This window comes from Choloepus didactylus, chromosome 9 (assembly GCF_015220235.1).
Source record: "Choloepus didactylus isolate mChoDid1 chromosome 9, mChoDid1.pri, whole genome shotgun sequence".
In the NCBI taxonomy this organism is placed as follows: Eukaryota; Metazoa; Chordata; class Mammalia; order Pilosa; family Megalonychidae; genus Choloepus; species Choloepus didactylus.
In genome coordinates, this window is record NC_051315.1 from 118,495,634 (window position 1) to 118,508,402 (window position 12,769).

Genomic DNA, 12,769 nt, shown 5'->3' on the forward strand with positions numbered 1-12,769 from the left:
CCGGTTGTAAATGGGAAAGAGAAGGACCAAAAGCAAAGCATTGCTGTTACAGGAGCCTCCAAGAACTGTGGGCATAAATATTTAATGTGGTAAATTATAGGGAGGCATTTGCATTTTGATGCACTATTTTGAAGTAAAAAGGATGGTTGAACAATAAGGACACTTTCCATAATTATGTTCCATTTTTAAAATGCAGAGAGTTGACTCTGGGTTCAGTGTAGTTATTTAATGAATTCTCAATATAACCGTGTCTGGTATTTCTCTCACTAAATCTTGACATCAGATTAAGACCAGACAATTACATTGGTTAATAAAAAATGATTATCTTGTCATTGAACAACTGATAGTTTTTGAATTCCAAATAATGTTCTTCATCTGGTAAATAGTCAGAAGTTCATCTTCATTAGATGCAAACACTAAAATTTACTTTTAAAAAGATACATTCATAAATGCTGTATTTTGCATCTTTACATCTGTGTCAATGCATTACATTGAAAAAGAAGCTTTAGAAGTTGAGAAAGTTGCAATGTTTAGATAGTGATATCTGGAGTCCTATGGATTTCATGTGCCCAGAGATAAGGTGAACCTGACCTAGGATACCTCCTCACACACATCCATGCCTTTCCATCCTACCATCCTGTCTTCCTGCACACCTCTCCCCATTCCCCCACCGCCAGTGAATCCTCCTTTAACACTGAGTGAATCCTTCTCAAAACCCTTTAATATAAATGCAAACTCTGTAGGCTGACATTCAAGATCCTCCTTAATTTGTTTCTTCTTTATAATGTAATTCCAGGTCTCATTCTTACCTAGTATAAAGCTTGCCTTCCAGACAGGGTGAACTAATTACAGTCTCCTGCACTGTTCCTCTTCATCCTTCTTTCAGAGTATTTGCTTGTGCTGTTTTGTCAGGCTGGAAGTCTGTGGCTTTTGACTCTGATTCACCTGCTTCTTATGTGTGCATGTCTTGCTTCTCCAACCAGACTGTGACTTTGCAGAAAGGAGGATCTGTATCTTGTAGTGCTTTCGTATTGCTCTTAGCCAAGGCAAATACTATGTGTATGAATAAAGGTGATTAGAAAGGAGAGGATGTTATCGCAGTTGTGGTCCTCTTCCTTAAGCTAAAGATTACCCTATATTCAAGCCTTCTTCTTGCACTGACTTCTCCTTATGTCTTTGCTTTTCATTCCTTCTGCCACTGGGCCATTGTAATCACACTGGACCAGATGACTATTTCAAACCACCCTACAGATTGCTATTGACACTTCTTATTACATTCTTGCTCAAAATCCTTTCATGGACACCTCATTTCTGAAGGATGGATATATATATCACCTCAAAACAATCTATACATATACACCTCTTTACACCTCTATAAATATACAATTACCTACTAGATTGTAAACCCATTAAAGTAAGAGAACATATGGTGTATAATTTTAGATCTTCAGGTTGCTGTGAACATTTTAGGCATTATATATATTCTTGCTATCTGAATGAAGAAACCAAGGATGGGATGGATCAAGAGAATAAGATACAGCCAACCAAAGTTTCAATTTATTCCATTCATACTCTCCTTATGCAGGCCTACCCCAATTGTGAGGCCCTAGATATAAACGAGATCCCAACCTCTTGTCTTATCTTACCTCTCTTCTTTACACTCCTCCATAAATAGTCATCCCTTGGTCGTTCCTGCGGTCTAGAAGTGCACATACCAATTTCAGGATCAGCTTTTGGGAGACAGGCCCAAAGAAAGAGCATAGCCATAGATTTGGAAACCAACTTGAAGTCATTAATGTAAGGAATTCTTGGATCCAAGGTACATTGAGAGAGGTCAAGAAAGGAGGATGTGGTCTCCAGATGGGGGCCCTTGGCCCTATGGACTCCTTGCTCTATGGGGAAAGGGCATGCAACAGGAGGAGAACCAGAGTGGAAACTTCTAAAGTGCAGTGCCCAGGACAGGGGACACGCTTTCCCAGGACTAAGGGTGGTACTGTTATAATTTAATTCTACCTTAAATAAAAGATGCAAAACTCAATGAGATGGAAGTGGAAAAGCATGATAGTATTTGGGACTTGGAAAGGTCCTTAAAAGTGTTCAAATGTTGCATGATACCTACATTTTACAAATGAGGAAATGGGAGTCTCAAAGGAGAATGTAGTATAATGGAATCAGGCAAAGCCGATTGGCATCTCAGCTTATTGCCCATCAACTGGTTGGTTCTTAATAAGCCATATAACTCCTTTGTGCCTTAGTTTCTTCAACAGAAAAATGAGGATTATGTAATCAAATAATAGTTACTCAACAAATTTACTCCCTTTCTATTCATTCCTTCAAAATTTCTATTTAGCAGTAGAACTAGAGTAAGATTTCTTGTAGAGTTGGTAACAGTAAGGAGAAGGTCACTTTACTTGGCAGTTCCAGTTATGCATCAGAGTTTAACTTTATTTCAAAACTGTTATAATGTAGAATGAGATGGAAAGTCTGAATTCCAGCCACATCTCTACCAGCAGCAGGCTGTGTGAGCAGGACCCCAATTACAGTTTTCAAAAGCGCATTCTGTACGACAGTAGATCCCTTGAGATTGTTCTCAGAAAAGAAAAGAAAAAACAAAACAGAAAACAAAAACTTCCCCAGAGAATAATTTCAAGGAACCTAGGAACCTAGGAACCTAGAGATGCACAAGTCGTTACAGACTTGAAGAAGTCTTAAGGGAACAAACCTTTTTAATTGTGTTTAATGCCACATTTTCCAAGTTTATTTAACTATGGAAGAATTTTGTTAATAACATCAATTTTCCATTAACACTGTAGGTATTTATGCCATGTAGAATTTGCCTTTTAATCTATACAAAATCCTTAATTCATGAACTTTGAGATTTCAGTATTCTGATTGGATAATGGGCTGCAAAAGGAGGGAGCTGGGCAAAAGCTAACTTTTGAGAATGAGTTGTAGGTGGAAATGAAATATAGGCAGGGGAGGGGAAAGTATATTCCTCCATGTGGAAAGTTTGGGGGAAGAAAAAGAACACCAAAGTCCCTAATTCCCAGGCCATTTCCCTCCTTGGATTATATCAAAGACAAAGGTGTACACATGAAACTGCTGCCTCAATCCCTTTTCTATGCTGCAACCAGAGTAATGTTTTCCAGTTCTTAACTGCTATTTTATGTACCCCTATATAAAGCATTCAGTTGTTTTCCTTTGCTCTTCGAATGTGCAATAAAATTCCTTCCACAAGGAGGCTCTGCTTATCTGACCCAGCTCAGTCTCTCCATCCTCAGTACTTCTTTCTTCTTCACAACTCCACTCCAGCTATATGGGCCTTCTTTCTCTCTTCCAGCTTGCTATGCTTATTGAACAAATCGTTCCCTCTGCCTGCCAAACTCAACCAACCTACCCTCCCTCTCCCCTTTGCCATTCTTCAAATTACTGTTTAATCAAGATTTCTTTACCCCCCTTCTAGGAAAAATCCTATTAGATCCTTTTATTGCATTCTGTTACTCTCCTTGTTGTTCTTATCAGAGATCTAGCACTAAATTTGTTCAGGCAATTTTTTACTCCCCTACCATTAGATTATGAGCCCCATGAGGTTGTAGTATTTTAAGTTCACCCTCCTATTCTCATCCTCAGTCTCTGGCATGCATAATGTCTAGACAGATGGAGCAAAGACATAGATTATACCATTGGTTGAACATAAGAAAAAAATTTTCTTTTCTTGGGGTTTTTTTAATTATGTACTTTTTTTTATTAGAGAAGTTTTAGCTTTACTGAAAAATCATGTAGAAAATAGAGTTCTCATCTACATGCCTCCCACACATAGTTTTCCCCGTTAATGCTTTGCATTTACAATTGGCAAAACAATATATTTATATGTATACTATTAACTGTGGTTCATAGTTTACATTAGGGTTCACTGTGTTCAGCAGTCCTGTGGTTTTTTTTTTTAATTTTTATTCTAGTTACATATATATATGTGTGTATATATATATATATATATATACACACACACACATATATATATATATATCTAAAATTTCCCCTTTTAACCACATTCAAATATGTAATTCAGTGGTGTTAATTACATTCACAACACTGTGCTACCCATAATCACCATCTATAGCCAACATTTTTCCATTACCGGAAGCAGAAACTCTATACCAATTAAGCATTAACTCCCTATTCCCTACATATACCCTGGCCCCTGGTAAACTGTATTCTAGTTTCTGACTCTTATGAATTTGCTTATTTTATTTATTTCATGTCAGTAGGATCATACAGAATTTGTCCTTTTGTATCTGGTTTATTTCACTCAACCTGATGTCTTCAAGGTCCATCCATGTTTGCACATGTATCAGAGCTTTATCCCTTTTTACAGCTGAATAATATTCCTTTGTATGTCCATATCACATTTTGCTTATCCATTCAACTTTTGATGGACACTTGGGTTGCTTCCATCTTTCGGCCATTGTGAATAATGATGCTATGAGCATATATGTGCAAATATCTGTTGGAGTCTCTGTTTTCAGTTCTTTTGGGTATATACCTAGAAGTGGGTTTATCAGGTCATATGGTAATCTAGACTTAACTTTCTGAGGAGGCACCACTATGTTTTCCACAGAGGCTGCACCATTTTACATTGCCACCAGTAATTAATGAGTATTCCTATTGTTTTTCCATGTCCTCTCCAACTCTTGCTATTTTTTATTTTTTTAATAGTAGCTATTCTAGTGGGTGTGAAATAGTATCTCACTATGGTTTTGACTTGCATTTCCCTGATGGTTAATAATGTCGAGCATCTTTCCATGTGCATTTATATATCTTCTTTTGAGAAATGTCTGTTCAGGTCTTTTGCCCATTTTTTACTTGGGTTGTTTTTTGTTGTTGTTCAGTTGTAGGAGTTCTTTACATATTCTGGATATTAAACTTTTATCAGATATGTGGTTTCCAAATATTTTCTTCCATTCTGTAGGCTATCTTTTTACTTTCATGATGCATAAAAGTTTTTAATTTTGATGAAGTCTCATTTATCTATTTTTTTCTTTTGCTGCTTGTGCTTGTGGTGTAAAGTCTAGGGAATCACTGCCCAACCCAAGGTCCTAAAGATGTCACCCTGTTTTTTTCTAGGAGTTTTAGAGTTTTGATTCTTGTATTTAGGTCGTTGGTTCATTTTGAGTTGATTTTTGTATATGGTATAAGGTAGAGGTCCTTCATTTGTTCACATATAGATAATCCAGTTTTTGGAGCACCATTTGTTGAAGAGTGTATCCCAATTGAGTGGTCTTGGCACCCTTGTCAAAATTCATTTGGCTGTAGATTTGAGGGCTTGGTTCTGATGTCTCAATTCAACTCTATTGGTCTATATATCTGTTCTTGTGTCAGTACCATCCTGTTTTGATTACTGTAGCTTTGGAATACATTTTAAAATTGGGACGTGAGTCCTCACTCTTTTTCAAGATGGTTTTGGCTATTTGGGGACCCTTAACTTCCATATAAACCTGATGATTGGCTGTTCTTTTGCAATGAAGGCTGTTGGAATTTTGACTGGGATTGTGTTGAATCTGTAAGTCACTTTTGGTAGAACTGACATCTTAACCGAATTTAGTCTTCCAATCCATAAATATGAAGTGTCCTTCCATTTATTTAGGTCTTCTTTGATTTCTTTTATTTTTAGTTTTCCATATATAAGTCCTTTACATCCTTGGTTAAATTTATTCCTAGATGTTTGATTCATTTCGTTGCTATTATAAATGGAATTTTTTCTTTATTCCTTCTTCAGATTGCTCATTACTAGTATATAGATGCCTGCCCCCCTTCAAGATCCGTTACTGTATTTTTTTTTAATTTTAAAATTATGTTATTTATCAAATAAAAAAACACAGATTGCCACTGATCAATTGGTTGCCACTGATTGATTGACACTGATACAGGCACCCCAGTATGCACATAGGGGTTCCTATACTCCCTCTGGAACAGGGCCATGGACCCACAATGGGAACACAGGCTGGCACCAAGCCAGAGAGGTGTGGAAGAAGGACTGGCAAGGGCGACTTGAGCGTCTACCATTTTTAAAGCTGCACTTTCCTGATTCAGCACTTTCTCAGTTACTGGAACCCTTTAATTGTTTTCCAGAGTTTTGAGAAGATGGCTCTGCCAGTTTTTGCTAGTTGTTCAAAGATTCTATGGGGGAACAGCACTCTGGAGCATCTTACACTGACATCTTGGTCAACTGGAACCTCCTCTGTGTGTTCTTATCAGTAATGACAATAGTAGAGTGTAGTTAGGGTCAGGACTTGTATTCTTTCCAGGGAGCCATGGACATTTCATGTAGCTCAGCTTGTCCAAACACGTTGCAGCTCAGTCACCACAGACTCAGGATCACCTTCAGGGTGTGAGATGCACTTTTTCCACCAAAATGCTAGGCTTCTCACTTTTATTGCTACTAAACTGGGACCCCACCTGCGGACAAATCCTGTCATTCAAGGGTACTTCTTTTGAACGGTGAGTTTCTGGAGCAATTTACTTATCCTGTTTGTTGACAAAAAGACTAAAATACCATAGACTGCAATTGGGGCTGGCTCCCTCAGGAGGATTCCATGTCCAGATTATTGTACAAAGGTTCTCAAAAGAAGCACTCAAATTGGTCACGAGTGACCGAGTTTCGGTGGGTGCAGTGGCACCGCCACAGGCACAGAACAGCAGCGCCCACACCCCACAGAGCCGCGTGGCCCCTCCATGCAGCCGCTAGCATCGGAGCCCTGCCAGGCTTCACTTGCGTTTTTAAAATCAACCCAAAAAGTATTTCAGAGTAAGCTGCTGAAGTGTGTCTTAGCAAATGCACATTCTTTGCTTTGGGACTTGCTTCCATATTATTGATCTGTGTTGCTCGGGGAGTATGGTTTGGATGCACGGTGCTCTGCGGGAGTACTGCCCCAGCTTGCTCTCCATCTGAAAACTACCACCGGCTTCCTTATCATGTGTATTGAAGCGTCTCAGAAGGCGAGTTGTGAATCATCTGTACTATCAAGACCTGCAACCAATTTCTCCCAAATTTCATTGGATTATATTTTTCTGTTTACAAAATCTTCAAATTTTATAAAAAGAAAGTGTGTGTGTGTGTCTGTATGTGTGTTTTAAACAAAATAAATAATCCTTTTAAAAAAACCCAAACTGGAGTAAACAAAACAATACAAAGCTTGGCTGGTAAGGCTTTTTGTTCCAAGGGACCTGTGTTCAAATCCTGGTTGGTCCAATTCCCCATCATCTAACTGGACTTGGTAGGTTTACCAAACACATGGGACACTCAGTTTTCCTTGGTTGAGTATGCCTAATCAAGCAAGACTCTTTTTCTATGCCTGCCTAGCAAGGCTATGTAGAAATTGGAAATATTATTTGTAAAGGGTCTAGGACAAATATTATTTATAAAGACCCCTAGTCACGATTCATCCCATGGTAGCTTCAGTACAATACTGTTGCTGCTGTTACAAAACATTGCTTAGAACAGGCATTCCTGATGTTCCATTAGTAATTAGGAAACATTAGCTTTCCTTTTAACAGGTAAGGAGTAACAAGGAAAGTATTACCTGTATTTTTTTAAACTGGGACCACTAGTTTAAGTCTCCCAGTTGGGTGGCAAGAAATATGTTGGATCCTGGGTTTGCCAATTTATATTTTTAAAAAGCTCACCTTCTTCATTTATTTTTTAGTTCACCAGAATTTGGGGCAGTGGAATTAGGAGGGGGAATTAAATTTAAACTACATAAAACCGTCTTGAAGAATATAAAGCACTCTGATCTGTAAAATGGAGGCATATTTTAGAACAGAAACAGTGATATTATTGAAACCTCATCAACTATTTTTCTTTGAAATAATAGAGGTATAAACTTTTAGATTTAAGAGAGCCCTTTTGTGCCTGTTTGAAAGTATTATGTCCCACAGAAAAAGCCATATTCTTTGATGCAATCTGGTGGGGCAGATGTTTTAGTGCTAATTAGATTCTAATCCTGTGAGTGTTTCCATGGAGATGTGACCCACCCAACTGTAGGTGATAACTCTGAGGAGATAATTTCCATGGAGGCCTGGCCCCACCCATTCAGCATGGACCTTGATTACCGGAGCAGTATATAAGCCCAGACAGAAAGAATGAGCTTGCTACAGCCAAGAGGGACACTCTGAAGAACGCCCAGGAGCTGAGAGAGGAGCTGCTGATGAGAGATAGTCTGAAGACAGCCGTTGAAAGCAGACTCTTGCTCCGGAGAAGCTAAGAGAGGACAAATACCCCAAGAGCAACTAAGAGTGACACTTTGAAGAGGAGCTGCATCCTAGAGAGGAATGTCCTGGGAGAAAGCCATTTTGAAACCAGAACTTGGAGCAGATGCCAGCCATGTGCCTTCCCAGCTAACAGAGGTTTTCTGGACACCATTGGCCATACTCCAGTGAAGGTACCCAATTGTTGATGTGTTACCTTTGACACTTTATGGCCTTAAGACTGTAGCTTTGTAACTAAATAAACCCCCTTTTATAAAAGCCAATCCATTTCTGGTGTTTTGCATTCTGGTAACATTAGCAAACTAGAACAGATTTTGGTACCAGAGAAGTGGAGTGCTGCTGAGTTTGCAAATACCAAACATGTTGGAATGGCTTTTTAAATGGATAAGGGGGAGATTCTGTAAGAATTGTGAGGAGCTTGATAGAAAAGTCCTAAACTGCTTTGAAGAGGCTGTTTGTGGAAATATGGGCTCTAAAGATACTTCTGATGAGGACTTGAGGAGAAATGATGAATGTGTTGTTGTGAACTGGAAGAAAGGCAGTCTTTGTTTTAAAGTGGCAGAGAATTTGGCAAAATTGAGTCCTTGTGTTGGATGGAAGGCAGAATTTGAAAGCAACGACCTGGAATATTTAGCTGATGAGATCTCCAAGCAAAATATAGAAGTAGCCTGGCTTTTATTTGCAGCTTATAGTAAAATGCAAGAGGACAGAGATAAGCTGAGAAATGAACTCTTGATTTCAAAGAAACCAGAAATTGATGGCCTGAAAAACTCTGGGCTTCCAGGGGTTGAAACCCCAGAAGCTACAGCCCAACATGAGGATTTAACTAAACATGGAACCCAGCCACCATTTCAGTACAAGCCAAGATTACAGATGGAGTTATCCAGAAAGGATTTGTGGAAAGTCCTGTTGTCTGATGGCTTTGACCCCTGTGTGCTTCATGTGAAGCCAACAGAATTTTTGCGAGATCTTTATAGATGGAGCTGCTGCCAGTCTGAACTGGAGGGGGCAGACAAGGAACAAACTGAAGGAAAAATTTCTTGAAAGACAGCCATCGAGGTTGAGGTCTGGAGTGAAGTGGTCTTGGGCTGGGAGAGCGGAGTGGCCCACACCCATGGAAAGGGTGAGTTTGCCCCGGAGTGCGGTCGCAGTTGACTCGTCTGGGGGGGGAGTGGCGGCCGGTTGCTAAATCCTAGGCTCTCAGGATTGCTCGGAGGGTACCGGCGGCGGGGGCTCTTTCCCGGAGGCGAGGGCGAGGCGGGGGACTTGGCCAGGTCCCCGGCGGAGGCGTGCAAGTATGGAGGGCGGCGAGAAAGGAACAGGCGGGACACGGTTCTTTTAGGGTGAAGAAACTAAGAGAGAGCGTTTATTAGGGGAGAGTACAAGCTTATATCAGGCGGTTTAGAGGGCGGGGTAGCTGTAGGGGTTAAAGGCTTGGATTGGTTCTGAGAGGACGTGGAAGCTGTTTGCCGTGGGCAGGAGTTGCTCTGGCAACGGTGCATGCGCACTGGCGGTGGGGGAGTTGCTCTGGCAACGGGGAGTGTCCGGGCAAGATAAGGGGGTGGGGAAAAGGCGGTTCCCTCCGGCAAGCCTCCCCTAACGGTGGTATTTTGGGTGAGGAAATGGGGCCTGCCTCCGGCCTCACTTTCCCAGGCCTGGGGGGCTGTGGAGGGCGCTGTCACCCGTGCCCACCACCCTCCCCAGGGGCGGATCCGGTCCCCTGGCCCAGGCCCGCCAAGTTGAAGCACGTAATCAGTGTCCCGCATTTCCCCCTTCTTTTCAAATTGAAGGAAGAAGCTTACCGGAGAGGTCTGCTAAAGGATGAGGGAAGGGGGAGGCTGGGGAGGGGAAAAGGGGTTGACGGTGGCTCAGCGAGGCTGGAGCTTGGCATTGGTGTGGCGCCCGGGCGCTCGACAGAGGCCTTGCTGCTTGCGGGATGGACGAGGGTGGGGGGTTTAAAGTTGGAGGTTCAGAGAAGCTGGAGCTCGAGGTTGGTGCGATGTTCAGGCGATCGAGAAGGGCCTCGCGGTCGGCGGGTTGACCGGTGGCGGTGAGGTCGCGGAGGGTTGGTTGTCATCTCGGAGTAGGGAGCGTCAGAGGTGGCGAGTCGCTGGTACTGGACTTGCACGAACGAGGAAAAAATAGCATCCGTTTGTTTCCTTACAAGCTGGACAATTCTGCGGATAATGCAGGGTCCTAAGGTGAGAGCTAGAATAATCATTAGTAGGGGGCCGAGGAGAGGGAGGAGGTAAGGGAGGAGGGGGGTAAAGATGTGGGACCAATAGCTGGTGGCTTCACGGTCTCTTTTGCGTTGTTCCAGTCCCTCTCGGACCTTCTTTAGGCTGTCCTCGGCGAGACCTGTGGAATTGGCATATACACAGCACTCTTCTCCTAGGGCGGCGCAAAGGCCTCCTTCTTTGAGGAGGAGAAGGTCGAGACCTCGGCGGTTTTGGAGCACTACCTCAGAGAGGGAATTGACAGAATTTTTAAGATGGGAAATAGCGTCTTGTAGGTGACGAATGTCCTCGTCAACAGCCGCCCGGAGGTGAGTTAGGGCGGAGCCTTGACTGGCTAATGCAGCGATTCCGGTGCCAGCGCCTGCAAGACCTAGGAGGGAGGCAATCGTGAGGACGGTGATGGGCTCTCGCTTTTGCAGTGGGGCAGGAACTGCAGTTCTTTCCAGGCGGAGGAAGAAGTCTTCTTCGCTGTGGTATAGGACCCTAGGGATAAGGACAATTAGGAGGCAAGTTTCATTAGTTGTATTGAGGGTTTGCACGTTAAGGCAGGGGGTAAGCCCTGTAGAGGAGCAGAGCCATTGGGAGGAGTTATGAGGAATGAGAAATTTGGCAGAGCTGCTGGGAGATGAGTAGTTGGCACAAGCTGTGAGGTTGGGAGAGTTACTTGAGCGAGGGCGGATGCACTTTCCTGTAAAGGAGACTGAATGAAAGGTTAGGGGGACGGCAGAGGTATTCCAATTGCATTCCGAGGGGCTGTCCTCTGTGTTTTCTGAAAAGGAGAGGTTGGAGGCAACTGGCTCATACAGGGGGGAGGAAGTGGAGAGGCAAAGCCAACAAGAGGAGGTAAGATTAGGGTTGGAGGAATTCACTGAGGTGAAGGCTGCTTGGATAAGGCCGAGGAGGGGAGAGGAGTAACGAGAGGGGGGCAGAAAAGGTTGGGGTGGTGGGGTTGGCGGTGCACTGTTTGCAGCTGAGGTACGGCTTCCGGTCGCGCTGCTTGTACCTGAGGTTCGGCTGGAGGGCTGCGGAAAAAGGGGGTTAATGACTTTATTGGGACCAATGGCAGAGGGGTTTTTTAGTACAGCCTCCTTTTTTATCAAAATAAGGGAACCTGGGTCGACTCCTTCCAAATAGATTCTGAAGCCCCAGGTTCGACCGAGTAACCAGGAGGGATCAGTGGGGAGCTGCACTGTAAGATTAAGATGTGTGCAGGATCCCTCGCTTTCTTGGCCGAGCCAGTTAACAGTAGGGAGTTTGCACCCTGGAGGGGCCCACCTTAAGGTAAGGTATTGATTAGGAACAGGAGGCTTCCAATTAGTGGCTAATGTTTTACACCCCCAGTATGCACAGTAGTACTCGTTGGGGGAATTGCAGTACGATTTTCCAGGATTTGAGGATGGGCATATGTAATATTCGGCCTGGGGATCACTTACCTTTTGAATGCAGGTTTCTTCGACTCTGGAGACAAAGGTGGCGAAAGGCTCACTCGGCTCCTGGAAGAGCTTGGTGAATTTATTAGGCCGACAGGCAGAGCAGTTGGCAAACGCTCGTAAGGCGATTCCCCAAAGGATAGGCCAAAAGGTGGCAGGTGCATTAATATAGGCAGATGCATTTATAAACGCTCCCGTGCCTAAGTAGGCTTTGGGGTGATGATAGACTCCAGTGGCTGCGTCTTGCTCGCTTTGCCTAGCTGCTTCTGCCTGGAAGTGGGCACGCCAGTCAACGAACTGGCCGGGGTTAAGAATGGTACGGGCAAGCGAGGCCCAGTCTTGGGGGAGGCAAAAGTCCATGGCGAGATCCTGCAGTATTTGGGAAGCGTATGGGCTACCTAACCCGTCCTCCTTGACGGCCCTGCGGAGCTGCTTGATAGTATCTGAGTCAATGGGATACCAGTCGTACGGTTTCTGTGGTGTGGGGGTAAGGTTAAGAGGAAAGCAGCGAAAAGCACGAGAGAAAGGAGGACGCGCTTGCAGAGGGCTTGGCGCGGGAGTGGGGGTAGGGGGAGCGTTGCCCCAAGGGTTGCCTTGAGGTGTAGAAGGCAGCCAGGGGTTATTAGTCGGCAGGGTGGGAGGAGCGGCGGCAGCTGCCGGTAGCGGCTCCGAGGGGGAGCTCGCCGAAGGGGGAGGCGGAAGTGGGAGGCCCCAAGCGTCGCAAGATGGCGGCGCGGTGGGAGTGGCTAAGGCATAAGATGGTGGACTAGCTCCGCCCTGTGAAAGGGCGGGGTAAAGCGCATGCGGTTTCCGGCCCGGCTTAGGGCTGACGTCATC

General features: G+C 43.7%; 1 protein-coding gene across 1 annotated transcript in view; it reads left to right on the forward strand.

Moving 5' to 3' along the window:
* NYAP2 (neuronal tyrosine-phosphorylated phosphoinositide-3-kinase adaptor 2) overlaps positions 1-12,769 on the forward strand; it is a 279,845-nt gene that overhangs the window by 182,782 nt on the left and 84,294 nt on the right. The window lies entirely within an intron of this gene.